At 38.8% G+C, this 27,962-nt stretch overlaps 1 long non-coding RNA gene across 2 annotated transcripts; it reads right to left on the bottom strand.

Moving 5' to 3' along the window:
* Positions 1–27,367, bottom strand: LOC138810717 (uncharacterized). Of its 2 annotated transcripts, none has more exons than XR_011367228.1 (5): positions 27,183–27,367; positions 5,069–5,185; positions 3,525–3,575; positions 1,385–1,580; positions 1–648 (listed from the first exon to the last, which is right to left on the bottom strand). It is a non-coding gene; the product is annotated as an uncharacterized lncRNA (long non-coding RNA). The 2 variants fall into 2 exon arrangements; XR_011367229.1 differs by lacking the exon at positions 27,183–27,367 and adding an exon at positions 16,809–16,967.
* Positions 27,368–27,962: the final 595 nt, after the last annotated feature.

The following is a 27,962-nucleotide window of genomic DNA, read 5'->3' as shown; positions in this document are numbered from 1 at the left end:
CAGACCTAAGAAAGGAGACCTCCAGTTTCAAAGGTGAATCATCTGGGGTTGAGGAACACCAGAGAACTCTTCATTTGTTTGTTTAGCTTTACTTGATATTGTAACCCAGTTCTTGCACGGCAGTAGATTAGAATAAGTTTAGGGCATTAAATATTAAAAATAAAACAAAAATAAATACTCCACCACTTTTTGCTTCAATCACTTCTAACCTCAAAGATATATATATTTTCTAACAAGATGCTTAGAAGAAACTGAAGAATACTCCACTTCTATCTTCTCCCTTAAGACTCTCTTTAGATTCCATATCGAGAACAGTGAAGTTATTCTTTGCAGAATTATTTCAATAGATTATTTTTCTCATGGTCTTGCATTTGCTCAACAAGATGTATGAAGAAGAATAGAGTTAAATCACACATTCCTTGGATTACAGTGTCTGTTACAAAGTCAATACTTTTATGTCCTACTTCTCAGTTCCCCTCTTAGCTCTTGAGTGATTTCCAATTAATCATAGCTTCTTGGGTTCAGGTCTGGTAAAGCTGAAGGACTATAAGGCCTCCCGCACTGCTATATCTTCATGATTTCTCTTTCAAAACTCTTTTATTTGGATGTGGAATTTATTTTCATGTCTTCAATTTGTTCTGCAATACACTGAACCAAATAGACTCTAAAATCACTTTAGGTAGCAACAACATTAAGACAATCTATATCAAAAAGTTTTGGCCTCCCACCACTGCAGAAGCCAATATGCTTAGCTAGGGCTTCTAAGAACGCGTTTGCTTACCTTTTCAATTTTCCCAATTCTTTTCTGATCTCAAAAGTTTTTGGCTTATGTAATTAGATAGGTCTTCACTATCTCATGTTAATAAGGATATTATATTTTTGAGCTACTTAGAAATGAGAAATAATTGGTTTGAAGTATCCAATCCGATTTTTTTCTGTGTTCCACTGCTTCACGAGGAAAGACATTGTGGAAAGTATTACAAACAGAAAAGTGTAAACCCAATACCTTCTATCATTGTGGAGGACATTCTCTCCCTAAATAATTTGAACCAAATTATCTTTTTCAGGAAATTACTGTTTGGTAATTGAAGTCAATTCACAAATTTTAATTTCTTATTTTTTTAAAAAAAATTTGAGTTTAAATACCACTACAACCTTGTTTTTACACAGTAAGAGTATTTTTCCTGGTTAAGGACAATTCTCAAGGGAACCTACATGATTTACAACAAGGTTTGTGAGGTTTGTGAAGAGCCATCTTCACTCACATTGCTCCTTCTCAGCTAAGTCTCTATGGATTTCTTTACATGAAACACTATTTTTCCAGGTAATTTAAAATTTTCTTAATAGGCTTAGTTGTGAAAAAGTTTGAACAATTAAAATTTACCTGTCATAAATTTTTAAACTTTTTTGAAATTCCTTTATCAGAATCGCGAATTCACCAATCCTAATTCCAAATTTACCATAAAAACAGTTAATATGTTTTTTCCTGATATGCTGTCCATGAATCTATCATTTTCCAGTGGCTTCGTTATGCATGTATATGATCATATGAGCGGATGTTGAGCAAAATGAACTCCAAGCTATGGAAACAGAGTTATTTATTAGCAGTTGTGGTTTCTAATGTACAATGTGATTTCTATTTTCTTTGGGATTTTCCTCTATGGTTTATCCCTTGCTGTATTTGATTTTGGTACCCTGTCAATTGTGCATACATTTACCTTAATTAGGGAAGGGAACAGGAACAACAAAATGGCGAGACAGAGGACAAAGGGCAAACCAATGCAATAGCAATACTCACAAGACAATAAGTTGGAAATGTACATTACAACTTGTGAGGCGTATTGGGGTGAAGTAAAACTGAGAGAAAAATGAGAGAGGGGGTAACAAGTTTGAAAAGTTGTGTATTCACTAGCTTACAATTGCTGTAACCCCACTGAACATCACTTTGACATTAAAATTAAATTTAAAAAATAAGCTGCATGAAATAAAATTTCACTGTATTGGTATAGTAAATATTATTATTTATGTAGTAACTTTTTAAAAATCAGTACTATTTGACATCTAATTTGAATTAATTACCCATTTTTAATCACAGGGCCATCCACTTGAATGTTGTCCAACTAGACAATATTTTCACAATATACTTGCCAATATTTTGAAAAAAAATAAATTTAGTACTTTCTCATACTAAAACAGAAAACACGTTAATTTTACAGAAACCCAGAAGTTTTAAAAGTAAATAAGTTGTTAAGAGGACAGAATATATGTGGTCTTCAACATTCCTCTGACTAATAACTACTCATTTTGAAATAATGAACATTCCATACCTGAGAGATTCAAAAGAGTATTTTTTTGCATGTTATGAAATCCTGCTATAGGTACATTTTCCAATGGGGTGTTACAGATAGAGAAATCAACAGAAAAATTGCCACATTCTGGTATAGTATAAAACTTTGAAACATCAGTTATAATTAATTCTTCAAGAGTAAGCAATTGTTTATCAGAATTAAGCTATTACTTCTATGACCATCAATCCCAAGGTTTATGCAATAAAGTCATCCTAGACCAACGGTTTCCAACTTGTAGGGTGCACCTCGAAATTCCCTTAATTCACGTCATGAATAGCTTATCTCCATTGTGAAAAAATACTACACCTCTGCTAATGTGATGCCCTACGTGTTCTGGAAAAAGCACCACAAAAAACTGGGTTGCATCATTTTTCCTCCACTGGTATTCTTGCAAATATTATTTATATTTATACTTTTATAACTATCATAGATAAACAGGATTCTAATATCAGAAGATTACATTTCAAAGCCCACCTAGGCAGGAAGGTTCCCTAGATTCTTATCTCCAATAAACTTCTCAGCAAAAGCCAGACACAAGTGGTAGTGATGTTGAAGTGGTAGGGCACAAGCCTTGAGCATAAACAGCCTCAGAGACCGTGTCCAGGCCCAGATTTCAACTCCTAGGACAAACCAATAAAACAAAAACAAAAACAAACCCCAAACCTAGCATTTTTCTCATTGTATACAGAGACATGTAATTAAGGAAATTGCTTCCTGTATTACATACAGGTAGAAGAAAGAAATCACATAATTATTCTCTTCATACAATGTGATACCAAAGCCTCAAAAAATTGCTCTTTTTCTAAATTTATAAATTAATATCATCCATTGTTGGCAACTCTGTCTACATTATTCACATCATTTTATAAATAAACTGTTTGAAATATCTATTAACAGAGTTCTAAATATAGATCCCTTGAAAGTATATTCTAGGCAAATAGAATGCAGGAAACATTTGTAAATTTGTCAATTAAACCCTCTACTTAAAAAGAATTTTGTAGTATCCTATAGAATATGAAATTACAAACAAAATCAAAATATATATTTTAAATCTAAACTTTAATTTAGCAAGATCTATAAAGTCCTACATTAGACGAAGTTTGCTATATCGCTAGGCTTAAGCTTTTGTAATCCTTCATCCTTTCCTTGGAATCTAACAGAATGAAGATTACTTACTTTTTCAAATTTTGGATGGAAATCATGAGCCATTTTGCATCTAGGAGTGTTCTGTAATGAAGAGAGCATTTAAAAGCACAACTGAGGATTATATATGAGTTGCATTTCAATAGGAAACGACTTCTCAACACATAATGACAAAATTAGCCCAAACTACCAATTGCGTATTTCTTTCTTGTTTCGTTTCTTTTATTGAGACAAAATTATACTGCCTGGTCCAGCGAAGGTATCACTATGTAATTCCAGTTTCTAATGTCCTGTCAGTCTGAGTGCTAGAATTCTAGGCTTGTATCACATTGACCCGCCATAGTTTCTTGGTTTATTTAATCTAGATACAGACTAGCAATTCTGAACTTCTCCAGTCATATCATCCACTAGACTGCTCAGACTGTTCATGTACTATTTTAAAAGGTGTTCTAACATTTCACAGAGGATATGATCATTTTCAGATACACCTGTGGGGTCTCTGACTCATTCCTCCATGGATCCGATCCCTTTCATAATGATTACTTGACTCTCTTACTGTCTCCGGTCCCTATCTATGTAATTTTCTTAAACTTTTTTGAAGAAAATTCACTTGAGAACTTTCTAACATTAAAAATTATCACTTGATTCTAGTCTTACTGAGGACATATTATCTATTGTTTCCTAACTTTTCTACATATTCTGAGAATTGCTTCATTTTTATATTTGTGTGTGCACATATAAGTGCCTCTGTGTTTATGTGTATGTTTGTACGTATGTATGCAAAAGCCTCAAGCTCTTATTCAGCCATCTTGCTCATGACTGGTATTCCATCACTTGAGCCATTCTTCTAATACAGCTTTTGGCTCATTAATTATAAATAGTATCTCAAAGACTGTTCTGCCCAGGCTGGATACTAACCTGAGCTGAATAGCAGAGGGACAGAGCCCAGGACCAGAGTTCAAGTGCCAAGACAACTACCAACAAAAAATATATAAGTAAAGGAAAGAAAACAAATGTGATCTTATCCACCAGTTCATGGCTCGTATAATCCCTGCTCTCTCAAGATGGACTTTTTTTCCAGTTAAGTCCATGCTCTTATATCTGACTTGCATTGTAAACAGAATTATTCTTCCATTCTACTTTCTACAAATTTGCGTGATTAACAAGCGTGATTTAGAAAGAGAGTGGCCTCATACTTCGTGTTCCACGTAGGAGTAATGATTTCCCTATATCACTTTCATAAATCTACATACTAGACTTGGCTTTATTGTTTCAATATTGTCTTATTTGTACAGTCTTCTATAGCGTAATGAACCCTTAAACTTAAACACAGAACTTCTCTTTTTCCTATTATTGCTATTGATTCCCCTACTGTTAACTCATGTACACTTGGGAAATAATGTGCAGCACATACACTCATTAAAAAAATGATCTGAGAACCTTCTCCCCATTTAAAATTCGCCTTAATTTACAGAGGACTTACAAAGTTTGAACTCAATATACTCATGGATAATGTATTTATAAGCAATATAAATGTTATTTTCTCTTTACTAAGTTGTCTCTGAAACACGTGTTACCTCAGGTCCAAAGGTGTCCTTGTGTTATTTCGGTGAAGCTAGAAAACATTCATTATACCTCAAGCATCACCATCGATTGTTCCTGGAAGTAACTGTTACTGGATGTGGAAACTGATCCTAGGAGGAGAATGGAATACAGAGGATTGACAAAGTTCAAGTTAACTTGTGATTTCCTTTTTACTGTATAAGAAAAGCACAAAGATGGCGACAAGGCAGTAGGGAAATACCAAAGCTCTCCCCAACCAAAAAGAGAGTTCGAGTTCCAATGCTTAATCTCCCTAAGAGACCGACAACAACAAAAAGACAAACACTCAGAGAAAAACAGGAGGTGGAAAATAATAAAAAGACAGAGAGGAAAAGAAGAATTTCAGAACAGAGAAAAGCGAAGACCCCTCCCCCAACATTCACTGGCCACAAGGCAGCTTGCCAAGCCATGGCCAGCCGGCCCAGAGGGGGCTGCTGGAGTCACAGAGACACAGGGGGCTGCCTGCAGATCACCCGTGCAGAAGCTTCCTGAGGTACCAGTTCACAGACCCTCTGATCACCACAAATAGAGAAACCTACCAGCTGGGAGTCTCCACGATGATCCCACCCCCACCCCTCACTCTCCATCCAAGCAAAGAAGCTCCATCCCACCAAAGCTGCCTGGCACCAGCAGTGCAACAAAGGGAGCTGTCTGCAGATAGCACAGAAGCCACCTGAGGTACTGGTGTCAGACCCGCTGATTGCGATGACCCAGTGGGGGCCACCGGGGTCCCAGAGACACAGAGGGTTGCCTGCAGATCACTCATGCAGAAGATGCCTGAGGTACCGATGTCAGACCCGCCGATTGGGACAACCTGGCAGGGGCTGCCAGGGTCCCAGAGACACAGGGAGCTGCATGCACATAACTCGAGCAGAAGCCGCCTGAGTGTGGACACTGTGGATCCGACAGCTTCGAAAGAAGCAGAGACAAAAGAGCAACCACCGCCCAGCCTAGCCTGCAACCACCCCAACTGAACTCAGATTGCAACAACGACTGACAACCTACACCACACTGAAACAACTAGCTCCAGGGTGAATACCCCAAAGGGGACAGTGTATCCCTCAAGGAGACCAGAGCTGAAGGGAATCCCCAGGCCCTGACCCAGACTCCCTACCCCAACACCCTGACCACAGGACCCAATAAAATTGGGAACTGTTCGACAGCTCCACTGGCCCTTGGAGCACATTCTGCTGGCCAGGCTAGAGCAAGATCACCACTGGAAGGGAGCTTAAACACCCAAGCCAGGAACAGCGCCCCTGGGTCAAGACAATCAACTGTAGAAGAAATGTAAACTGTGTACCCCAGGCTGCATAAACTAGGTGGTATACACAGCAGCACAGGCCTAACCAGCATGCACCAGGTGGGGGGCCAGAACCAGGCCTGGCAATCCGGTACCTGAACAACACAACCAATACCTCCCAACTGAGCATATGCCTCAGCAGAGGGATGAAAAACAGGGAACTGCACCCCTTGGGAAGCACACCTGTGACAACAAAAGACCTGGAGACTCAGCACAAGAGAAGCCAAAACCCCACCAAAACCCAACTCATATACTCTAGGCTGGGATTGGGCAACACAGGCCACCAGCACCTGATAGTAGGCAGGAGCTCAGGCTGGTAAGGTGGCTCAACATTAGAGTGATAGTCTTGGGCGCATGAGACCCTGGATCCGATTCCTCAGCATCACGTGAGCAGAAAAGGTCAGAAGTGGTGCTGTGGTACAAATGGTAGGGTGCCAGCCTTGAGATGAAGTGCTGAAGGACAGCAACCAAACCTATAGTTCAAGCCCACAACCGGCCCCCCAAAAAACCAACCAAACAAACAAACAAAAACATCAGGAGCCCATAGCCGAATCCAGCATCTGGGAGAGTGCATCCAGAGCATCCGATCTTGCCAAGAGCACACGTAGGAACAAACAGAAGCAGTCTAGGGTGCTCATCCCTTCCAAAGGTGGGAATTGCCAGCGATCTAAAGCAGAGAGCTGAGAATCCTATGTAGGTCAGACCCTATGGAGGTACCTATGGAGGTACGCCCCCAACAGATCCCAGACCAGGTACAGACTCTATCTACCAATGCAGAATCAGCAACCAAGCAAAGACAGACACACCAAAATAAAATTGCAGATTAGTCTCCAATAATCCTTGAACCCCATGAGAAAATCACCGAGAAAAATTACAAGGTTTATCACTACCCAGGATAGCAAGCTATCCTCAATAGCCAGCAGCCACGCAGGGAGAGCCCCAGTGGGAGCAAAACAGGAATTTAAGAAAAAAACTACATCCAAGGTATGCTGGAGGCTATGACTCAAGAAATAAAGCGAGAAATAGACCAGTAATTGAAAGAGCACAAGGATGAGCTATCAAAAGACATACAAGATCTCAAACAGGAGTTGCATGCAAAAATAGAGGCTGCACAAACCTCAGTAAGAAGTGAGATAAATGCCAAATTATAGGTAGTACATACCTCATTAAGAGGTGAGATCAATAGTTTGAGAACCAACATCGAATCCATAAAGGAATCCATTTCCTCCATACAAACCACAATAGAAGCCACGATCAGCAGAGTGAATGAAATGGAATGTAGAGTGTCAGATACAGAAAACAGAATACACCAACTGGAACAAAAAGTGACAGATATGGAAAAACACTCAAATTAAGCAAAAGGGAAATTCAAGAGAAAGAAAATAATGCCAAGAAATTTAACCTTCATATAATTGGAGTGGACGAAGGTGAGGAATTTCAGAGCAAGGGAATGCAACACCTATTCAACAAGATTATTGGTGAAAAATGTCCCCACCTCAAAAAAGAACATCTTACCTACATAACAGAAGCATATAGAACACCCAACAAGCAAGATCCCAGGAGAAACATTTCTAGACACATTATAGTAAAAATGATAGATCTGAATAATAAGGAAACAATCTTTCATGCAGCAAAAATGAAGAAGGAGCTATACAACAATGGGGAAAAAATTAGAATCATTGCAGATCTCTCCACACAAACACTGAATGCAAGAAAGGCCTGGGAAAGTACCATACGAGCCCTGAATGCCAATAACTGCCAACCCATACTGATATACCTGGCAAAGCTAGCATTCACATTCGCTGGAGAACTGAAAATTTTTAATAGCAAAGAAAAACTGAATGAATACATAAACATTAAGCCAGGATTACAAAGAATACTAAGAGTGGAGACACAACCTGAAGAAAGAAACCAGGAACTGGGACCTGCACCCAGACAGGCATTAATCAGTCTAACTGAGCAAGCACAGGAGGAAAGAAAAGAAGAAAAACTCAGGAAAACAGGGAATGACAGGTACAACAATGCATCTCTTTATACTTTCTCTTAATATTAATGGGCTTAATTCACCACTCAAAAGAAAAAGAACTGCAGACTGGATCAGAAAACATGACCCATCGATCTGTTGCCTTCAGGAGACCCACTTCTCAGCCAAACATACAAACAAATTCAGAGTAAAGGGTTGGAAAAGGATCTACCTATTAAATGCCCCCAGGAAGAAAGCAGGTGTAGCTATCCTGATATATGACAAAATAGACTTTTCCTTAAAATCAGTTCAGAAAGATAAGGACGGACACTCCATATTAATACCGAGAACAATCCAAGAGGAGGTATTACCATCATCAACTTATATGCCCCAAATATTGGTGCACACAGATATGTTAAACAAATACTCTCAAACTTACAGAATAAAATAGATCCCAATACGATAATACTAGGAGACTTTAACACACCAATCTCACCAAAGGACAGGTCTACCAACCAGAGGATTTGCAAAGAAGCTACTGAATTAATTGAGGCCGTACTTCAAGCAGAATTAACTGACATCTACCGAGTATTTCACCCTAAAACAACACAGTACACATTCTTCTCAGCAGCTCATGGAACTTTCTCCAAAATAGACCATATCATAGTTCATGCAAGGAACTTAAGCAAATACAACGGGATCAAAATAATACCCTGTATCCTATCAGACCACATTGAAATCAAGCTAGTTCTCAATAACAAAGCATACTGCAGAAATTTCTCTAATACATGGAAATTGAACAGTACACTCCTTAGCAATGCCTGGGTAATGGAAGAGATCAGAGAAGAAATAAAACATTTCCTACAACTCAATGAAAACACTTCACAAAGAAACTTGTGGGACAGAGCAAAAGCAGCCCTGAGAGGCAAATTTATTGCCCTCAGTGCCCACATCAAGAGAATGGAGACAGACCAAGTAAATAATCTCATGTTGCAATTAAAACAGCTAGAAATACAAGAAAAAATAGAACCTAAAGTTAATATACGGAGCCAGATAACCAAATTAAGAGCAGAGGTTAACCAATTACAAAATCAGAAAATTATAGCCAAAATTAACCAAACAAAAAGCTGGTTCTTTGAAAAATAAACAAAATTGATGGACCGTTGGCAAGATTAATTAAAACAAGAAGAGAGCAAACCTATATTAACAGGATTAAGGATTCCACGGGAAAAATCACAATACGTAACCAAGATATCCAAACAATCCTAACAGACTACTTTCAAAAGTTATAATCCCTAAAGGAAGAAAACCTGGCAGAAATGGAAGCATTTTTAGAGAAATACAAGTTGCCCAAACTGAGCAAAGAAGAAATAAACCAGTTAAATAAGCCAATATCCTACAACAAATACAGGAAGCTATCAAAAGTCTTCCAACAAAAGAAGCCCAGGGCCAGATGGATTCACAGCAGAATTCTATAAGACCTTTAAAGAACTAATACCCATACTCCTCAAGCTCTTCAGAGAAACAGAGAAGGAGGGAGCTGTCCCAAACTCATCCCCAAACCAGGCAAAGACCCAAACAAAAAGAGAATTACAGGCCAATTTCCTTGATGAACACAGATGCAAAGACCCTTAAGATTCTAGATAACAGAATCCAGAAACACATAAAAAAAACATACACTATGACCAGGTAGGCTTCATCCCAGACATGCATGGATGGTTTAACATATGTAAGTCAATAAATGTAATCCAACACATCAACAGAGCCAAGGTCAAGAATCACATGATTATCGCCACAGATGCAGAAAATGCCTTTCGTAAAATTCAACATTCATTCATGCTAAAAGCTCGGGAGAAAATAGGAATAGGAGAAACATTTCTTAAAACAATAAAAGCCATTTATGACGGACCAATACCCAATATTATACTTAATGTGGAAAAGCTACAACCAATTCTCCTAAAATCAGGAAGAAGACAAGGATGCCCACTGTCTCCACTCCTATTCAATATAGTCCTGGAACCCTTAGCCAGGGCAATAAGGCAAGAAAAATACATTAAAGGGTTCAGCATAGGGAAAGAAGTTAAACTATCCCTTTTTGCAGACGACATGATACTATACCTTCAGGATCCCAAAAACTCCATCCCCAAAATCTTAGAAAACATGAATCACTTCTGCAAAGTAGCAGGATAAAAATCAAACCCACAAAAATCAGTTGCCTTCCTGTACACTGACAATGTACAAGAAGAGAGGGAAGTAAAGGGAGCAATCCCATTCACAATAACCGCCCAAAAAATAAAATATTTAGGAATTAATCTAACCAAAGATGTAAAAGAACTATTTAATGAAAACTATAAAAAGTTAAAGAACAAAATTGCAGAAGACACTAGGAAATAGAAAGACCTCCCATGCTCTTGGAAAGGCAGACAATATAGTGAAAATGGCAATACTGCTCAAATTAATATACAAATTCAATGCAATTCCTATTAAAATCCCAATGATGTACATCTCTGAAATACAGGAAACAGTCCAAAAATTCATATGGAACCACAAAATACCTAGAATAGCCAAAACAATTCTAGGGAATAAAGACAACAAGGGAGGGATGTCCATGCTTTACTTCAAACTCTACTATAGAGCCATAATAACAAAGACAGCATAGTACTGGCACAAAAACAGACCCGAAGATCAATAGAATAGAAGATCCAGAAATAAATCCACATGCCTATAGTCAGTTGACATTTGACAAAGGAACAAAAGACATACAATGGAAGAAACACAGCCTTTTGAACCATTGGAGCTGGGAAAACTGGGTGGCCACATGCAGAAAACTAAAAGTGGACCCCAGCCTATCACAATGCACCAACATCAACTCAAAATAGATTAAAGACCTTAACATTAATCCTGAATCTCTAAAACCACTGCAGGACACTGCAGAGACACTTGAACTAATAGGCACAGGAAGGACTTTCCTGAACAGAGTCCCAGGGACACAACAAATTGGAGAGAGACTCGACAAATGGGACTACCTTAAAATAAAAAGCTTCTGCACAGCTAAATCTATCGCAACCAAGCTAGAAAGACAACCAACTAATTGGGAAAAAATATTTACCAGCAACATATCAGTCAAGGGGCTAACATCCATTATATACAGGGAAACTAATCCCTCCCAAGCCTAACAAACCAATTACTAAATGGGCAAGGGAACTACAGAGAGACTTCTCAGATGAAGAAATAAAAATGGCAAAGAAGCACATGAGGAAATGTTCATCATCCCTGGTGCTGAAGGAAATGCAAATAAAGACAATGCTGAGATACCACCTTACCCCAGTCAGAATGTCTCACATCCACAAATCAGCCAACAACAAATGCTGGAGGGGATATGGAGGAAGAGGAACCCTATACACTGCTGGTGGGAATGTACACTTATATAACCACTTTGGAAAGCAGTCTGGAAGGTCCTTAGAAAACTAAAATTGAACCTCCCTTACGACGCAGTCATACCACTTCTAGGCATCTACCCTGAACAACAGGAACCAATATACAAGGACACGTGCACCTCCATGTTCATTGCAGCACTGATCTCAATAGCTAGGATATGGAAACCACCCAGATGACCCATCACAGATGAATGGATCCAAAAATTGTGGTATCTATAAACAAAGCAATATTATGCAGCCATTAGAAAATGAAAAATAATGACATTTGGAGGGAAATGGATGGAGCTAGAAGGAATCATGTTGAGCGAGGTAAGCCAAGAGCATAGAGACAAACGGTATATGGTCTCCCTGATAAGTTGATGCGAAATTCAAAATGTTAGTTGGTACAACAAAATTAACAGGACTTAAGAAACAAAGAACTCCCACTCATCTGGTCGAACCACTACTAAAAATCCCGATGCTGCTGATCATATGTATGGTGTATAGTGTACACTGTTATATATTATAGACTGTGATAGACAATTCGCTCCAGGAAAGTTAAAATGAAATTGTGATTTTAAATGAGCATCAATAGTCCACTATATGGTGAAATTATGTAATCACTTAACCACAATTTAAAAAAAAAGAACTTCAGGGAACCTAGGGAGTGAAGGGATGGTAGGGGGAAAACAATGCAAAGGGTAACAATACTCAATATGAAGTGTACTCAATACCTTGCTCATCTAACTGTAACCTCTGTATAGTATCTTTACAATAAAAAATAAAAAAAGAAATGAATCCAAAGGCTTGAAGGAAACTCTTTCCCTGACTTTTTCTAGTGTGTTTGACTCATACATGACTTTTCTGTAAATTCTAGTTGAGAGTATTACAGAAAGTAATAATTTACCGGGAAGTTCCTGGAAGATGGTGGAGGTGAAGCGAGAAGCTGAAGGCTAAACAAGCTCTCAAATAGAAAGCAGATTTAGAGTTCCAGTGAACAGTCCTAAGCCAGAGAATCACACCAAGTTTGCCATCAGAGGACAAAGAGTTAGGCCAGAGAGGGAAAATCCAGGCAAAAAGACAGATCAGAGCACTTGCCAGGAGATGCCACTGCTGCAGAAGCTGTGGCAGCGGCAGCCGTACCCACCATACCTGAAACAGAGAGGCTGGGACGAAGGAGCCAGACGCGGTGGGCAAGCAGATTCTACTCAACACCAGCAAGAACTGACAAAGAGCAGACATCGTCATCCTGTAGTTCGCAGACCAGAGATGACCCAGGGACCAAGACACTGCATGAGTAGAGGCCTAATATCCTCACTCCTTCTCAGCAAGCAGAGGAGGGAAGGCCACCCCCCCCCCAGTACTGGAGATATCCATCTTGGATACTGACAAAGCTTGGTGGAGCTGCTAGCTTCAACTCAGGCATTGGAAGAAAACTAGAGACTTTTAGCAGGTCACAAGAACCTAAAGTGACCTGCCAGACTCAACTCCAACCAGAGAAAAGTCACCCAGCACAGGTGCCATCCCAAGGAATGGCTTTCTTCACTGGATAATTGGAGCCAGAGGCTGCCCCTCCCTTTAGCAGCCTTGACAATCAATTGAAATTTAGTAAACATAAACCCTGTGAGTGGCTACCGGCTGGGCTCTGTGAGTTTCTCACAAACTAACCCCTGGGAAAAGCTACTATTTGCTGAAAGGCCTCAACCCTACACAGAACCCAGCCTCATCACAGCATCTCCAAACTTGAGGAAAAAGCCATCTCCCTCTTTTGTGACACTCAAGCAGATCTCCCTCCCATTGAACAAGCCTGGGAAGAAGATCACAAAATCCTGGGTTAAGCAGAGCATTTTTCTGCCTGTTAAAAAAACTGACTTAAGAAACCAACCAAGCCACAGGAAATTCAAACACCACAAGCAGACCAAAGAATGCAAAAAGAGGTTGGCTACGGAAACAAGGGAGATACAGGATTTTCCCCACCCCTCCCAAAGAAAATAAAAAAAAAATTTTCAATTTTTTTGCACCTTTTATAAAATTTTTTTTTCCTCCTTCATAGCAGAGCTCACAACAACTCTTCTCCAACTCTTCAATGAAATTGAAAGAGAAAGTTCACTACCAAACACATTTTATGAAGACATCATAACATTCATCCCAAAACCAGACAGGGACTCAACAAAGAAAGAGTACTAAAGACCCATTTCTTTGATGAATATTGATGCAAAACTTCTCAACAAAATTTTGGCCAATCAAATTCAACAATTCATCCAAAAAATCATACACCACGATCAAACAAGATTCATTTCAGGGATGCAAAGCTGGTTCAATACACGCAAATCAATTAATATTATTCATTACAACAGGAGCAAGGATAAGAACCACATGGTTATCTCAATAGATGCAGAAAAAGCATTCGAGAAGATGCAACACCAATTATGATGAAGATTTTGGAAAAATGAGGAATCCATGGAACATTCCTCAATACAATACAGGCTGTATATGACAAACCTAGAGCCAGCATTATACTTCATGGTGAAAAACTGAAGCCATTTCCTCTTAACTCAGGAACAAGACAAGGATGTCCACTCTATCGACTTCTCTTCAATCTAGTATATTAGAATGCCTAGCTACAGCAATAAGAAAAGATGTAAACATAAAGGGGATCCAAATGGGGAAAGAAGAAGGAAAACTCTCCCTCTTTGCAGATGACATGATCATGTATTTAAAGAATCCCATAGACTCCACTCCCAAATTACTCAAGCTGATTCAAAACTTTGGCAAAGTAGCAAGGTATAAAATTCATGCCCCAAAATCAATGGCTTTTCTGTATGCCAACAATTAGAATGTGTGGCTGAAATTAGGAAAGCAACTCCATTTGTAATAGCTCCCCCCAAAAATGAAATACCTAGGAATTAACATAACCAAAGAAGTGAAGGACCACTATGATGAAAACTTTAAAATCTTGAAAAAGGAAATCAAAACAGAACTTAGAAAATGGAAAACCTCCCATGCTCCTGGATGGAAAGATTAACATCGTGAAAATGGCAATACTTCCCAAGGCTATTTACAAATTCAATGCCATACCTATCAAAATTCCAACGTCATTCTTCAAGGATATAGAACAGGCAATCGAAAAATTCATATGGAAAAATAAAAGTCCCTGAATAGCAAAAACGCTCCTCAATGGTAAGAATGCTGCTGGAGGAATATCAATACCAAATTTCAAACTCTACTATAAAGCCATAGTAATCAAAACAGCTTGGTACTGGCACAAGAACAGACCTCAGGACCAATGGAATAGAACTGAAAACCCAGAAATGAACCTACAGACCTATAGCCATCTAATATTCGATAAGGGAGCTAAAACAATAGAATGGAACAAAGACAGCCTCTTCAATAAATGTTGCTGGCAAAATTAGTTAACTACTTGTAGAAAACTAAACCTAGATCCTTATAAAACACCTTGCAACAGAATCAAGTCCAAATGGATCAGAGACCTTGAAGTCAAAGCAGAATCTCTTAAAATATTACAGGATGGAATAGGAGAAACCCTAGGTCTCCTTGGCGCAGGCCGAAATTTTCTTAATAAAAACATGGAAAAACAAGAAATCAAAGAAAGGTTGGACAAATGGGATTGCATGAAGTTGCACAGCTTCTGCATGACAAAGGACATAGCTAGCAATATCAATAGAAAGCCCACGTATTCGGAGATCTTCACTACCCATAAAACGGACAAGGGTGTTATTCTAAAATATACTTGGAACCCAAAAAATTAAATCCCCCAACAACAAATCCTCAAAGAGGCAAATGCCCTATAAATAAGTGGGCCAAAGGTTTAAAGAGAAACTTCTCTGAAGAAGAAAGAAGGATGTCCAATAGACACATGAAGAAATGCTCAACCTCTCTAGCCATAAAAGAAATGCAAATCAAAACAACATTGAGATACCATCTCAACCCAGTTAGAATGGCAAAAATCAAGAACTGTAAAAACTACAGATGCTCAGGGGATGTGGACAGAAGGGAACCTTACTTCATTTTTGGTGGGAGTGTAAACTTGTTCAACCATTTTGGAAAGCAATATGGATGTTTCTCAAAAGAATTCACATAGAGCTCCCCTATGACCCATCAATCCTACTTTTGGGCATTTACCCAAATATTTACAAACACGACCACACTAAAGCTACCACACAACTTTGTTTATTGCAGCATTATTTATCATAGCCAAGTTATGGAACCAACCCAGATGCCGCTCAGTAGATGAATGGATCAAGAAAATGTGGTATATATACAAAATGGAATTCTATGCCTCCATCAGAAAGAATGACATTGCCCCATTTGTTAGGAAATGAAAAGTCTTGGAAAAATTTATATTAGGTGAAGTAAGCCAAGCCCAAATTAACATAGATCTCATGGTTTCCCTTATTTGCAATATCAAGTATATGTATGAGTCAAGCAGAAAAGGTCAGATAATTGATGTTAGGAAAATGAACCCTTAGATATGTATTTAAATGTTTTTTTCCTTTAATGCATTCGTTTCTAAGGCATTTATAAGATTATTAACCGTTGATTTGTATGTCCTTGCCACACAGTATAACCCCAACTTTCACTATATTTGATGTCGGTATAGTTTGTGGAGGAGAAAGTGAAAAACAAGTTGTTTAAGGATACAGGTGGTCTCATTTTAACAATGAGAAGTACAAGCTGTCATATCGAAAACGAACTTTACTATTTTGTTTGCGTGGGGAGGATTGGATGAAGGGGGCGAGGGGAGGCTGGGAAGGGATGTGAAGGGTAAAGAAAAGAAGAGAGTGCAATGGTTGATAAGAAATGTACTCATTGTCTTGCCCATGTAATTGTAACCCCTCTGTACAGTATGTTCCCGGACCCCATTTTTTCTAAATCTTTTTTAAATTTTTATTATTACCTTTTTTCAAAAAAAAGTTTTCTAGTAAATTTTTTTCTGTTATAATTTTTATTTTAGCTGTATGTATGTGTGTGCGCGCGTTTTTCTTTCATTCTTTCTTTCTATTTTTTTAAATTACCTTTTGTTTTTGTTTAGCTCTACTGAACTTCTGATCTTTTTTCTTTCTTTCTTATCCTTTTCACATTTTCTTCTCCTTGGTTCTTCTTTATGTTACTTAATTGTTGTTCTGCACATCCTCAGACAAACCTGTAGTCGATTATTAGGCCTTATCACCCATTGTGTACACACTTAATCCACAAATTTATTACTCAATTCAAAACCTCTTAGACTTAAGTTCCTTAATAGCAATACTACTTCTTTATACCTATATAATATTTTAAGTAAGTTTATATTTAAATTTTTCACATCTCCTTTATTTCCCTCCCCTTCTCTCATATTCATGTTTTTCTCTTAATAGATTGTTTCTGTTTCTGCATAATATATTTAATTTTTACTGTTCTATTTTTTCTGTTCTCTTTTTTCCTTTCTCTTTCTTCTTTTTCTCTCTCTGTACTTTCATCCTATCCAGCCTATTTCCTGCTTTGAGATTAGGACTTAAGTTAACTCACCCTGTGCCTTCCCACATCACTCTATTCCTATTTTTTACCCACATCTCTCCCTAAACCTAATAATTTCTAGCTTACCAAATTCTTTTTGCGGTTTGTAGCCCATTAATATATAGTTGTTTGATGTTGAATAGATGTATCTGTTGAACTAGATTGTATCTGCAGACTATTGACTGTGCAAATAGGGACTTTGGTTGATGCTTGTCTTAAGTTAGTGTTCCAGCACAAAACTGGTGTTATTTTCATCCCAAATGGGCAGAATAGGCAGAAAACCACAAGAAAAATGGCAAGTCCGGGTATCTCCACTCCCACTCATGATAACCAGGGACAGAACAGATAATGAATAATCCAGAGGAGAGTTACCAAATAGCTCTACAAACACTGCTGGCAAACATAATTAATGAAAATATTGAAAACATACAAAGGACTCTGTATGAATGTGATAGGGAGAGACAGGAGGCAAACAAAAGGTAAATGGAGACAAACAAAAGGTCAATGCAAGAAAAGATTGAAAACACACAAAAGACTCTGTATAATCGTGATAGGGAGAGAGAGGAGGCAATCCAAAGGTTTATACAGGAAAATCATGAGCATGAGGAAGCTACACAAAAACTGATACAAAATTTGCGTGAGCAGCTTGAGCATACTCAAAGAAAAAGGCAGGAATGGCGTGAACAGGATGAGAACACTCAAAGAAAACTACAGGAATGGCAAGAACGTGAGGAAACCAATCCAAGAGTAATACAGGAATTGAGAGGGCAGGATGAAAATACACAAAGATCATTGAAAGCGTTCATGGGATCCATTAACAAAGAGCTGAAGAAAGTCAGGAAGACCACAAAGGGAATGCTGAATGGAATACAACAGAATGAATGGGAGTCCTAGGAACCAATAACCAGTCAACTAAGTGATTTGAAAATAAACACAGAACACCAAACTAAGGAAGAAGTTCATACAAGATCTAAAAAAAAATTTCAACAAAGAGTTTGAAGCCATCAAATCTGACCAATTAGAAGGAAAAGAAATACAAAACGAAGTAGAAATTCTTGACAGCAGTTTAGACCATGCAGAAGATCGAATCTCGGGATTGAAGACAGCCTAGATATTACAGAGAAAGAGCATACAACCATCCAAGACAAGTCCAAGAAATATGGTAGATCTATCCAACACTTGGAAGACACCATCAGAAGGCCTAATCTAAGGATAATGGGTGTAGAGGAGCACCTAGAAAGAGAAGTTAATGGTCTAGGAAATTTGTTTAACAGGATCCTAGCAGAGCACTTCCCAAACATGGAAAAAGGTAGGGCTCTTCAGTTACAAGAAGCTTTTAGAACCCCAAATAGACAAGACCAGAATAGGACATCCCACTGTCACATTATAATCCACACAGGATCAACTCAGAACAAGGAAAAGATTCTTAAAGCTGTCAAGGAGAAATGATTAATCACCTATAAAGGGAAAGCAATTAGAATCATCTCAGATTTCTCAGCAGAGAAAATAAAAGCAAAAAGAGCCTGGAATGATGTATGCCATGCCCTAAAAACAAACAACTATCAACCAAGAATACTGTACCCAGCTAAGATCTCCTTCATAACTGAAGGCCAAATAAAAAACTTCCATAGCAAAGAAAAATTGAAAGAATAACTTTCCACCGAACCAGCCCTACAAAAAATTCGTAAAGATGTCCTACACATAGAAAACCAACAAGACCACAGTTAAGGCCAAGAAACTGCACCCAAAATGAGAATCCAAGAACCATAGAAAGAACCCAGTTTTCGCAGAACCCAAGAAGGTGGATAACATGGCAGGAACTTCCAAGTAACTCTCAGTCCTATCTCTCAACATTAACGGACTTCACTCTCCAATTAAGCGACATAGACTGTAAAATTGGATTTAAAAAATAAGATCCTTCTATCTGCTGCCTGCAGGAGTCATATCTTGCCATAAAAACAAACACATTTTTAATGTTAAAGGATGGAACAAAATCTACCAAGCAAACAGACCCCATAAACAGACAGAGTTGCAAACCTTAGAGCAGATAAAATAGACTTCAAATTAAAATTAGTGAGAAGAGATAAAGAAGGTGTCTACATACTAATTAAGGGATCTCTCCTTCAGGTGGATATTATAATTCTAAATATTTATTCGCCAAACAAAGCATCACACAAATTTATCCAAAGAAACATTACTTTCCCTAAAATCCCACAGAGATCCAAAGACATTAATTGTTGGGGATTTTAAAACACCACATTCCCCACTAGATGAATCAACTCGGTAAAAACTCAACAAAGAAACCACAGATCTAAACAGCTGCATAGATCAACTAGATTTAACAGACATCTACCGAAGCATCAGAATACACGGTTTTCTCAGCAACACATTAAACATTTTCTAAAATAGACCACATTTTAGGCCACAAAGAAAACTGGTCCAAACTCAGAAACATTGAAGTTAATCCTTGCATTCTCTCTGACCACAAGGGAATAAAATTAGAACTCAACACCAAAAGCCACCAAAGAAATTCCTGTAACAAATGGCTGCTCAACAACACTCGGCTGAATCACGAGTGGGTCATAGAAGAGATAAGGAAGGAAATTCAAATGTTCATGCTATTCAAAAAAAATGAGCACACAAATTACCAGCTCCTCTAGGACAGAGCAAAGGCAGAACTCAGAGGCAAGTTTATAGCTCTGAGTTCCTACATAAACAAATTGAAGAGATCTGAAACTAACAATTCAATGAGACATCTGTACGTCCTTGAAAAAGAGCAGCCAGATAAATGCCAATCCAACAGACAGAAAGAATTAATTAAAATTAAATCAAAATTAAATGAATTAGAATCCAAAAAAACTATAGAATAAATCAACAAAACAAAGAGTTGGTTCTTAGAAAAAATTAACAAAATTGAGAGACCCTTAGCAAATCTTATCAGAAAAAGAAGAGAACACACCCAAATAAATAAACTCAGAGATTAGAATGGAAACATCACCACAGAAACCACCAAGATTTAGAATACTATAAGGGAAAACTTCTCAAAATTTTATGCTAATAAGTTTGAGAACTTGGCAGAAATGGCTCTTTTCCTAGCAATTATTGACATGCCAAATCTAAATCAAGATGAATCAAACCATCCTAACAGGCCCATATCAAGCATTGAAATTGAAACAGCAATAAGAGACTTCCAAGCTAAGGAAAGTCCAGGACCAGAGGGTTTTAGAGCAGAATTATACAAGGCCTTCAAAGCAGAGCTCACACTAATACTCCTCCAAACTTCAATGAAATTGAAAGAGAAAGTTCACTACTGAACACATTCTATGAAGCCATCATAACCCTCATCCCAAAACCAGGCAGGGACTCATCAAAGAAAGAGCACTAAAGACCCATTTCTTTGATGAACATTGATTCAAAACTTCTCAACAAAATTTTGGTCAATCGACTTCAAGAATTCATCCAAAAAATTATATAACTCCTTCAAGCAGGATTTATTTCAGGGATGCAAAAGTGGTTCAATATACGCAAATCAATTAATATTATTCATCACATCAACAGGAGGAAGGATAAGAACCACATGGTTATCTCAATAGATGCAGAAAAAGCATTCGAGAAGATCCAACACCCCTTTATAATGAAGATTTGGAAAAATTAGGAATCATGGAACATTCCTCAATACAATAAAGGCTGTATATGACAAACCTACAGCCAGCATTATACTTCATGGTGAAAAACTGAAGCCATTTCCTCTCAACTCAGGAACAAGACAAGGATGTCCACTCTCTCCACTTCTCTTCAATCTAGTATATTAGAATGCATAGCTACAGCAATAAGACAAGATAGAGACATAAAGGGAATCTAAATAGGGAAAGAAGAAATAAATCTCTCCCTCTTTGCAGATTGCATGATCTTGTATTTAAAGAATCCCATAGACTCCACTCCCAAATTACTCAAGCTGATTCAAAACTTTGGCAATGTAGCAAGGTAAAAAATTAACCCCCCAAAATCAATGGCTTTCCTGTATGCCAACAATGAGAAAAGTGTGGCCGAAATTAAGAAAGCAACTCCATTTGTAATAGCCCCACAAAAAATAAAATACCTATGAATTAACATAACCAAAGTAGTGTAGGACCGCTATGATGAAAACTTTAAAAACTTGAAAACAGAAATCAAACAGAACCTAGAAAATGGCATAAACTTTCATGCCCTTGGATTGGAAAGCTTAACATCATGAAAATGGCAAAACTTCCCAAGGCTCTCTACAAATTTAATGAGATACCTCTCAAAATTCCACCCTCATTCTTCAAGGATATAGAAGAGGCAATTCAAAAATTCATATGGAACAATAAAAGACCCCGAATAACAAAAACGCTACTCAACGGTAAGAATGCTGCTGGAGGAATATCAATACCAAATTTCAAACTCTACTATAAAGCCATAGTAATCAAAACAGCTTGGTACTGGCATAAGAACAGACCTCAGCACTAATGGAATAGAACTGAAAACCCAGAAATGAACCTACAGACCTATAGCCATCTAATCTTTGATAAGGAGCTAAAAAAATAGAATGGAAGAAAGACAGCCTCTTCAGTAAATGGTGCTGGCAATATTGGTTAACTACTTGTAGAAAACTAAAGCTAGAACCTTATATATCACCCTGCACCAGAATCAACTTCCAATGGATTAAAGACCTCGGAGTCAAAGCAGACACTCTGAAAACATTACATGATGGAATAGGAGAAAACCTAGGTCTCCTTGGTCCAGGCAGAAATTTTCTTAATAGAGACCAAGAATCACAAGAAACCAAAGAAAGGTTGGACAAATGGGATTGCATGAAGTTTCAGAGCTTCTGCATGGCAAAGGACATAGCTAGCAATATCAATAGAAAGCCCACGTATTGGGAGAAGATCTTCACTAGCCATAAAACGGCCAAGGATCTCTTATCTAAAATATACTTGCAACTCAAAAAATTAAGTCTGCCAACAACCAATCCTCAAAGAAACATCTGCCATATGATTAAGTAGGCGAAAGACTTAAAGAGAAACTTTTTTGAAGAAGAAAAAAAGATGGTCAGTAACCTCATGAAGAAATGCTCAACCTCCCTAGCCATAAAAGAAATGCAAATCAAAACAACATTGAGATACCACCTCACCCCTGTTAGAATGGCTATAATCAAGAACTCTAATAACAAGAGATGCTGGAGGGGATGTGGACAGATGGGAACCTTACTTTATTTTTTCTGGGAGTGAAAACTTGTTCAACCACTTTGGAAAGCAGTATGGAAGTTCCTTAATAAACTCCACATAAAGCTCCCCTATGACCCAACAATCCCACTTTTGGGCATTTACCCAAATATTTACAAACAAGACCACACTAAAGCCACCAGCACAACTTTGTTTATTGCAGCTTTATTTACTATAGCTAAGATATGGAACCAACCCAGTTGCCCTTAAATAGATGAAAGGATCAAGAACATGTTGAATATATACAAAATGGAATTCTATGCCTCTATCAGAAAGAATGACATTGCCCCATTTGGTAGGAAATGGAAAGTCTTGAAAACAATTATGTTAAGTGAAGTAAGCCAACCCCAAAGAAACCTAAGTCCCATGGTTTCCATTATTTGCAATATCTAGTATATGTATGAGTCAAGCAGAAAAGGTTAGATAATGTGAAGTTAGGAAAATGAAACATCAGATATGTATTTAAATGTTTTTTTTCTTTCATGCATTTGTTTCTAACGCATTTATAAGATTATTTCTTTGTTGCTTTGTATGTCCCTCCCCCACAGTATAAATCCTGCTTTCACTGTATTTGATGTCGGTATAATTTGTGGAGGTGAAAGGGAAAAAAGTCGTTTAAATAAGGATACAGGTGGACCCAATTCAACAATGAGAAATACAATTTGTCATGTCGAAAACGAACTTTACAACTTTGATTCGGGAGCGGGGAGGATTAGGTGGGGGTTGGGGGGAGACTGGGAAGTGATGGGAAGGGGAACAAAGGAGGAGGCTACAATGCTTGATAAGAAATGTAGTCATTATCTTGCCCAAGTAATTTTAACCCCTCTGTACAATATTTTCACCACAAAAAATAAATTAAAAAAAGAAATAATGTGCCATTTGAAGGCCAGCATAGAACAAAAGGAAATAACGTTGTTTTAAACATGTTCTACTCCAGGGACTGGCAAGGCGGCTCAGTGGTCGAGAGCTTGCCTTGCATGCACGAGGCCCGGGTTCGATTCCTCAGCACCACGTAAGCAAAAATAAGCCAGAAGTGGTGCTGTGGCTCAATTGTTAGAGGGCTAGCCTTGAGTTGAAGAGCTGAGGGACAGTGCCCAGGCCCAGAATTCAGGCCCATGACTGAAACCCCCCCCCAAAAAAAAGTTCTACTGCAAAGAAACAAAGACATGGAGGTTTCAAAGTCTTATCGATGTATATTTCACCCCTGAGATGTTTATCTTCTTGCAGGAGTCATTTATCAATTCCTTTAATTAAGTTCTGAGTTCTCCAGAGCAAGAAGGATTTCAAAGAAGCATCCAGTGAGTATAATCGGGTAAAAGAGCCTCTTCTCAGATCAGTACTTCTTTAAGAGGGTTCCAATGAAATATGGGGTTTTTTTATTTGCTTGTTTGCTAAGTGTGTGTTGGTTCTCTGGCTTGAACCCAGAGGCTGGACCCTGTCCGTGAACAGTTTTCTTTCCTGCCCACCAGCCCCCAAATCTAGTATTCTACTGCTTGAACCAAAACTCCACTTCTGGCTTTTTGCTGTGTAATTACAGATAAGAGTTTGACAGACTCTCTTGCCTGGGTTGGCTTTGAAGTAAGATAATAAGAAAGCCAAGTGACATCAACTGTATAGACTTCTCTTTCCAACGTGAAATATTAGATGAAGTTTATTTTAAAGCTAATATTTGACAATTTTTTTTCTTTTTTTATTGTGAGCATACCGTTCAGAGGAGTTACAATTACATTGGCAAGATAACAAGTACATCTCTAATCAAGCATTGTTTCCTCCTCTTTTTTTCCCCATCCCATCCCTTCCCATACTACCCCCTCCCCCCTCCTGGTCCTCCCTCCCCCCCACCAAAGTTGTAAAGTTCTTTTTTCGACGTTAGAACTTGTACATCTCATTGTTTCAATGGGTCCACCTGTATCCCTAGTTAAACGATTTGTTTTTAGAGAATATGTCCAGCAAATAATCCATAACATTACTCAGCAAAATTAGGTGCACTGAATAATTTTGGAATTATTTGTATTGCTTGGGAAGATTATTGATCTTTTCGTTCCTTTTGCGGAAAGTTAAAAGTCATATTTCACCTTTTTTATTGGTTGTGGCGCTTGAACTCTGATCCTGGGCGCTGTCTCTCAGCTCTTTAGTTCAACTTGAGTGCACTACCACTTTAGTTACAGCACCACTTCTGGGTTTCTGGTGGTAAACTGAAGATTAGTATCTCATGGACTTTACTGATCAGGCTTATTTGAACCACAATCCTCTGGTTTCAACGTCCTGAGTGTCTAGGATTACAGGTGTAAACAAGAAGCACCTGGCAGATATTTGCATTTATGTGCACTGAATAAAACTATGTTGACAATGAATGGAAATTTTAACCAAATGATGACATTGCAGCTTTTCAGAAAAATTGACATAGCAATAAATATGTCCTCTATTTCCATTTTGTTACATTAATGACTCATGAGCTATGGGACCCTTACATTAGCATCCTCTGACATCTGTATAGGTCAATTTAGTATCAGATAATGTTCATAGAGAAATATAGAAAGACTGTGATTTTTAGAAAGCAAAGGAGATCACCTATGAAACAACAGCATAGAAGGAGATACATTTTATCACACAGAGATTAAGAACTAGCCTAAGAGATTTAGAATGCTATAGACAATGAGGAAAAGCCTAGTTGACAACAAGTTCTTCAATAACCAAAAATGGTTCTCTAGAACAGTTTCTGGTATACCTTAGTTACTATCATTTATTCCTTACATCTGCAGTTATTCTTTATCTTCTGTCACAACACTTAATTACCCTCTGCCTTTTTGGTGCCATAACTGACCAAAAGGTTTCAAAATCACACTTAGACTACCCTTCTCTTTGTGATTAGCAGTGACGATACCAAATGCTGGAATCGTTGAATTTCCAGAATTAATCTTCACCTGACATCTAAGCACATTCGTGGCTTTAATAGCTATGACTTAATGAACAAAACTTTTTTTCAACACAGTTTCCTAATATAAGTACATGAATTAGGGACTATTGCCAAGTGTCAATATGGAAGGAGCAATTATATATTACAAGTATGGGTTCTTTATTTTGCATTTACTAACTAAATGTTTTTGTTTTTGTTTTTGTTTTTGTTTTGCCAGTCCAGGGGCTTAAACTCAGGGATAGGGAATTATTCCTGAGGTTTTTTCTTCTTTTTTTTTTGCTCAAAGCTAGCACTCTACCACTTGAGGCACAGCACCACTTCCAGAATTTTTCTTTTTATGTGTTACTGAGGAATTGAACCCAGGGTTTCATGCATGATAGGCAATCACTGTACCATGAAGCCCCATTTCCAGAGCCCTAAATGACTTTCTTAAGATGGCATTACATTTTTATTCAGTAACTATGTATCATAATTTTGGCCAGGTGCTAGAAATGATGTGGAAAGCAACACAATACAATAAATCCAGTAAGGCTGGATGGATAATGAAGAACTGTCATGGTCTAGCCAGGGCACAGAGGGGCTTATCTCATGGAGCTGTTTCAACAGGCTGAGCAAGACAGCACCTGAACTACAGCCCACCTCCAGAATGAGAGGGCAACCTTGGGTTCTAGCCACATGTGGATGCCGAACCCCCTCCTCCAGCACCCATTCAACCATTTCTTGTGAAAGAGGGAGAGAAAAAAAGTCACAATTACAATTAAGAAGGTTGCTGGTGGCTTAGAACTCTAATCCTAACTACACAGGAAGCTGAGATACAAGAATCATGGTTCATAGCCAGCCCCGGCAGGAACGTCTGTGAGACTCTTATATCCAAAAAAACACCAGAAAACCAGAAATGGTGCTGTGGGATTAAGTGGGAGAGTGCTAGCCTTTTGCTGAGGAGCTCAGGAACAGTGCCCAGACCCAGAGTTCAAGCCCCACGACTGACAAGAAGTGGACTTCCTACCACCAGAAGTCTACTGAATAACAACCATTGTCTTAGGGAGCATCGTAGCAAAGTTAGGCTGAGCTTACTGTGAAGTTGAAGTCCTAAGTAGGTCACCAGGCTTCTGTGTGCCTCGGTTTCCCCAGCTGCAAAACTCCACAGAATGAAGGATCCCCTTCCATATGGGGATAGGTTAATGATGAAAGAGAGCCATGTTTTGTTTCATAATCCCACATCTGTTGCATGATTAATAAAAGACCTCATCTGAGCCCTTTCCAGGTATCTTCTTGTCATTTGCTCACAGAACTGCAGAGAACCTTATCTGTAGGCTGCTCCCTCTGTGCCTAGCCATGTTCCACAGATCCCTCTGTATAAATCCCTTGTTTCCTAACAACTGTCCTGTGAGGAAAATGAGGTCTGATGGTTGCGGCCCTACCCAGAGCTTTACCTATGGTCAAGAATCGGCTGCTGTGGAATAAAAGTTGGGGATAAGCCATCTAAATTGATGACTGCGCATGTTGCGACCTGTCTACCAACCCAACTACAGAGGACCAGGCCTGGAAGAGCATACCTGTCACAGATAGGAGAACCTCGATCCAGCCCAGCCAGACCATATATTGAGTCTCTGTTTTAGAAATGCCCAAGACAGAAAGTTGGTTCCTCAGAGCCAGGGAGAGGAAACAAGCAGGGGTCATGGTGCCTCCAAGGGTGTTCTGACCTCAGCAGGGGTGGTTTGGGGGCGGCCACTCACCTGTGCTGCTGGGAGAAGCTGCTGGAGGCTGCTCCAGGTGGGGCCAGCAGTGATGGCAGTGGTTTTGTGGACAAATGGGCCCAAAGTAGAGAACCAGGTCCAGGGATCAGGTTGGGGCTTTAATCGGGCTGGCAGTGAGACATTGCCTGATATTTGAAATCTCAAAACTTGGGAAAGGGGGAAAGCAGCTGGGGCACCGGCAGGCTTCTCAATTTCCTACTATACCCCGAAGTCGCCTTGAGTCTCTTCCTCACCACTCAAACACCTCACCTTCCTCAACTGCTCGTAGTGGTGTAAACTAACATTGGGAATCCCGGTGCTACCAGGCAGCATGGAATGTGGGCGTGGCCACCATTTTTGTATCCCATTGGTCAGAAAGAACCATGAAAGAATGGGGGTGTGGCCGGAATCCAGTGATGCAAGCACATTGGCAGAGTCAAGAAGTTAGCATCTCCCCAGCCCGTTTTCAGGGAAGAATGTCAGTTCAGTTGGAGACAAGAGGGTGACCAGCTTTAACTGGATGGTTGCACAAATTATTGTGTATTTCTGTTTGTTGCCAGTCCTGGACCTTGAACTCAGGATCTGGGCACAGTCTGTGAGCTACTTTTGCTCAAGGCTGGCCCTCCAAACTGGAGCCACAGTGCTTCTGGCTTTGTTGTCACTGAAGTTGGAAAGGGGTCTCAAGGACTTTCCTGCATAGGATGACTTCAACCATGATCCTCCAATCACAGCCTTGTAAGTATCAAGGAGAACTGCTGAGAGCCAATGGTGCCTACTTAA

Source organism: Dipodomys merriami, unplaced genomic scaffold (genome assembly GCF_024711535.1).
Source record: "Dipodomys merriami isolate MVZ:Mamm:240054 unplaced genomic scaffold, mDipMer1.0.p SCAF_507, whole genome shotgun sequence".
NCBI lineage: Eukaryota > Metazoa > Chordata > Mammalia > Rodentia > Heteromyidae > Dipodomys > Dipodomys merriami.
Note: the sequence above shows the minus strand (reverse complement) of the source record. Positions and strands in the feature narration are given on the sequence as shown.